The following is a 5000-nucleotide window of genomic DNA, read 5'->3' on the forward strand; positions in this document are numbered from 1 at the left end:
AGCAGAGGGCCCGAGGACAGCAGGGGGCCCGAGGACAGTAGAGGGCCCGAGGACAGTAGAGGGCCAGAGGACAGCAGAGGGCCCGGGGACAGCAGAGGGCCCGGCCGGGGCAGAGTGCTCGTGTCAGGGCCAGAGAAGTCCCATCGTGGCTCCCAACCTGGACCCAATGAACACGTCTCCATTCACCGGTTCTCAACTCCCACCCATTCTGGTGAGACGGCCTCCCCATCCCTCCTAGTCTCCTAGTCTAGGGCCTCCCCATCCCTCCTAGTCTAGGGCCTCCCCATCCCTCCTAGTCTAGGCCTCCCCATCCCTCCTAGTCTCCTAGTCTAGGGCCTCCCCATCCCTCCTAGTCTAGGGCCTCCCCATCCCTCCTAGTCTAGGGCCTCCCCATCCCTCCTAGTCTAGGGCCTCCCCATCCCTCCTAGTCTCCTAGTCTAGGGCCTCCCCATCCCTCCTAGTCTCCTAGTCTAGGGCCTCCCCATCCCTCCTAGTCTCCTAGTCTAGGGCCTCCCCATCCCTCCTAGTCTAGGGCCTCCCCATCCCTCCTAGTCTCCTAGTCTAGGGCCTCCCCATCCCTCCTAGTCTCCTAGTCTAGGGCCTCCCCATCCCTCCTAGTCTCCTAGTCTAGGCCTCCCCATCCCTCCTAGTCTAGGTCTCCCCATCCCTCCTAGTCTAGGTCTCCCCATCCCTCCTAGTCTAGGGCCTCCCCATCCCTCCTAGTCTCCTAGTCTAGGGCCTCCCCATCCCTCCTAGGCCAGACTGTTCTAACGCTTCCGTCATACAGTCTGGAGCAATGGAAGCTCTGATCTTGAGTAGAATATAAATCCTTCCGTCGTACAGTCTGGAGCAACGGAAGCTCTGATCATGAGTCAAATATAAATGCTTCCGTCGTACAGTCTGGAGCGATTGAAGCTCTGATCATGAGTAAAATAATAAATGCTTACGTTGTACAGTCTGGAGCAACAGAAGCTCTGATCATGAGTAAAATATAAATGCTTCCGTCGTACAGTCTGGAGCAACGGAAGCTCTGATCTCTAGTAGAATATAAATGCTTCCGTCGTACAGTCTGGAGCGACTGAAGCTCTGATCATGAGTAAAATATAAATCCTTCCGTCGTACAGTCTGGAGCGACTGAAGCTCTGATCATGAGTAAAATATAAATCCTTCCGTCGTACAGTCTGGAGCGACGGAAGCTCTGATCTCTAGTAGAATATAAATGCTTCCGTCGTACAGTCTGGAGCAACGGAAGCTCTGATCATGAGTAAAATATAAATGCTTCCGTCGTACAGTCTGGAGCAACGGAAGCTCTGATCATGAGTAAAATATAAATGCTTCCGTCGTACAGTCTGGTGCGACGGAAGCTCTGATCTCTAGTAGAATATAAATGCTTCCGTCGTACAGTCTGGAGCAACGGAAGCTCTGATCATGAGTAAAATATAAATGCTTCCGTCGTACAGTCTGGAGCGACTGAAACTCTGATCATGAGTAAAATATAAATCCTTCCGTCGTACAGTCTGGAGCGACGGAAGCTCTGATGTTGAGTAGAATATAAATCCTTCCGTCGTACAGTCTGGAGCAACGGAAGCTCTGATCATGATTAAATATAAATGCTTCCGTCATACAGTCTGGAGCAACGGAAGCTCTGATCATGAGTAAAATATAAATGCTTCCGTCGTACAGTCTGGAGCAACGGAAGCTCTGATCATGAGTCAAATATAAATGCTTCCGTCGTACAGTCTGGAGCGACTGAAGCTCTGATCATGAGTAAAATAATAAATGCTTACGTTGTACAGTCTGGAGCAACGGAAGCTCTGATCATGAGTAAAATATAAATGCTTCCGTCGTACAGTCTGGAGCAACGGAAGCTCTGATCATGAGTAAAATATAAATGCTTCCGTCGTACAGTCTGGAGCAACGGAAGCTCTGATCATGAGTAAAATATAAGCGCTTCCGTCGTACAGTCTGGAGCAACGGAAGCTCTGATCTCTAGTAGAATATAAATGCTTCCGTCGTACAGTCTGGAGCAACGGAAGCTCTGATCATGAGTAAAATATAAATGCTTCCGTCGTACAGTCTGGAGCAACGGAAGCTCTGATCATGAGTAAAATATAAATGCTTCCGTCGTACAGTCTGGAGCAACGGAAGCTCTGATCATGAGTAAAATATAAATGCTTCCGTCGTACAGTCTGGAGCGACTGAAACTCTGATCATGAGTAAAATATAAATCCTTCCGTCGTACAGTCTGGAGCGACGGAAGCTCTGATCTTTAGTAGAATATAAATGCTTCCGTCGTACAGTCTGGAGCAACGGAAGCTCTGATCATGAGTAAAATATAAATGCTTCCGTCGTACAGTCTGGAGCGACTGAAACTCTGATCATGAGTAAAATATAAATCCTTCCGTCGTACAGTCTGGAGCGACGGAAGCTCTGATCTTTAGTAGAATATAAATGCTTCCGTCGTACAGTCTGGAGCAACGGAAGCTCTGATCATGAGTCAAATATAAATGCTTCCGTCGTACAGTCTGGAGCGACGGAAGCTCTGATCATGAGTAAAATATAAATGCTTACGTTGTACAGTCTGGAGCAACGGAAGCTCTGATCATGAGTAAAATATAAATGCTTCCGTCGTACAGTCTGGAGCGACGGAAGCTCTGATCATGAGTAAAATATAAGCGCTTCCGTCGTACAGTCTGGAGCAACGGAAGCTCTGATCATCCACTGTCTCCTGTCCTCCAGGAGGTGGACAGCAGAGACACCAGAGACACCAGAGAGGACATCATGGCCCCTAAGGCGGAGGAGGAAGGAGCGGAGTCGTCCAGCAGTGAAACCAACGCACCGACCAGGAGGAACGTCTCTGAGCCTCACAGAGGGACAGCTGGTGAGTGGTCACAGAGCCGGTCACAATGATTGACACGTCAATCATGGGTGAGAATAGAAATCATCCAAGCTAGGGCTGCACAATATATCGTTATCGTATCGATATCGAGGTATGAACATGCACAATATCAGTATCGCAAAAAGGCAACGGTATCGCGATATAGATATATCGTCGACATATCGATATATCGTCTATATCGACAATATATCGTTCACTTCTAAAGCCAGCCCTCTATTTTAGCCTGTGCCCCTTGGAAAATAAACCATCACTCGTTTGTCCCTCTGTCCTGTTGTAGCCTGGCTCTAGCCCTGCATCGCTAGCCACGCCCATTAAGAAAATATGTTCTGGCGATTCAGGTCTGGAGTCTCCCGACGACGGTGTCAGCTAGGGCTGCACGATATATCGTCATCGTATCGATATCGAGATATCTGCCATATATATCGTGATATGAATTTTTGTTCATATCGTGCAGCCCTAATCCAAGCGTATTGTAGTTAGTAATCTAGGGGGACCATCGATCATTTTAAACAGATTAAATCGATTAGTTCCATTAACCGTTCCACGTCTCTCTCCACCCAGGAGGAGAGGAGGAGGAGGAGGAGGAGGAGGGGGGAGGGGAGGTCTGGAGGAGGCGCTCTCTGCGCGTGGTGATTCAGGCTTCTGGGGGCGTGGCTAATAACCAGGAAGTAGGAGGAGCTCTACACGGACCAGATGGAGAGTCAGGTGAGCTGACAGGCTACGGTTAATGTTACTACTACTAATAATACTATTACTAGTACTATCAGCTGACAGCCTACACCACCAAGATGCCCATGTACCTGTCTAAATAATTCACCAAGATACCCATGTACCTGTCTAAATAATTCACCAAGATACCCATGTACCTGTCTAAATACTTCACTAAGATACCCATGTACCTGTCTAAATAATTCACCAAGATACCCATGTACCTGTCTAAATACTTCACCAAGATACCCATGTACCTGTCTAAATACTTCACTAAGATACCCATGTACCTGTCTAAATACTTCACTAAGATACCCATGTACCTGTCTAAATAATTCACCAAGATACCCATGTACCTGTCTAAATAATTCACCAAGATACCCATGTACCTGTCTAAATAATTCACTAAGATACCCATGTACCTGTCTAAATACTTCCTTAATGTAAACGAAGTCCACACCCACAACACCAGAGGGAGTGCAACAAACCATGTGCAACCCAGATTCGGCACAAACAAGGGACTAAATTATTTTCGCTCCTATGCCACCAAAATGTGGAACGCCCTACCAGCAGTCATTAAGACATGTGAATCCCTTGACTCCTTCAAAACCGCTCTCAAAGGGCACCTATACGGACGGCTGCAATTCGAAACTGGCCCCCGTAAAATCTGAATTGTTGTGGGAAATATGAAGACTCAAATCTGTATAGTATATTGTTCCATGCTAGTCTGTCTTGTCGTGTCTGTGAGCAACGACACCCGTGGCCTGAAAACCTGTCTTAATCCAATCAAGTTGTATGTAAAAGGCTATGTCACACCTATTGTTTGTTATGAGACCCTGCTGGGCCTGAATAGGTATCACTAGGTAGTTCCTGTCTCAGGAGGAGGGGCGACAGCCAAGAGAGTCATTGTATTGTACCTTTGTGACGGTGATGTTTACCTGTGGACCTGGTCCTGGGCTATCAGAGAGGACCTAGGGAGAAGCTCAGGGGACTGGTGGGAGAGAGAGATGGAACTGAGAGAGAACGTTGAGGGATCCAGGCTATAGGCCTGCTAGACTGAGAGATGTTGTTTGCTTTGTTGCTGTTCTTCTGAATGAACTTCTAAGATATACATTCACCCGGATGGACATAGATTGATTTCCATAACAGGATAGTAGCGGGAAAGGGAAATATTTATTATTATGGATATAAGTACACATCATAATGGACCAACCTTGTGTGTATGTGTGTGTGTGCGTGCGTGTGCGTGCGTGTGCGTGCGTGCAGCAGGTGCTACAGAGGATAACGAGGGTCTCCAGGTCGTCTCGTTGCCGTCAATCCGTCAAGACATCAACCGTTACCAGAGAGTGGACCAAACACTGCCCCCCAGTGAGTGTGTGTGTGTGTGTGTGTG

General features: G+C 47.8%; 1 pseudogene across 1 annotated transcript in view; it reads left to right on the forward strand.

Annotated features, from left to right (window-relative positions):
* LOC308312136 (E3 ubiquitin-protein ligase HECW2-like) overlaps window positions 1-5000 on the forward strand; it is a 17364-nt pseudogene that overhangs the window by 6071 nt on the left and 6293 nt on the right. Inside the window, exons 5-7 of the transcript XR_013966205.1 lie at window positions 1-174; window positions 2740-2881; window positions 4874-4975. The exon at window positions 1-174 is cut by the window's left edge and continues 319 nt beyond it. The product of XR_013966205.1 is annotated as an E3 ubiquitin-protein ligase HECW2-like (transcript). The remainder of the gene's footprint in view (window positions 175-2739; window positions 2882-4873; window positions 4976-5000) is intronic.

Source organism: Protomyctophum bolini, assembly GCF_963924005.1.
Source record: "Protomyctophum bolini genome assembly, contig: SCAFFOLD_788, whole genome shotgun sequence".
Taxonomy (NCBI): domain Eukaryota; kingdom Metazoa; phylum Chordata; class Actinopteri; order Myctophiformes; family Myctophidae; genus Protomyctophum; species Protomyctophum bolini.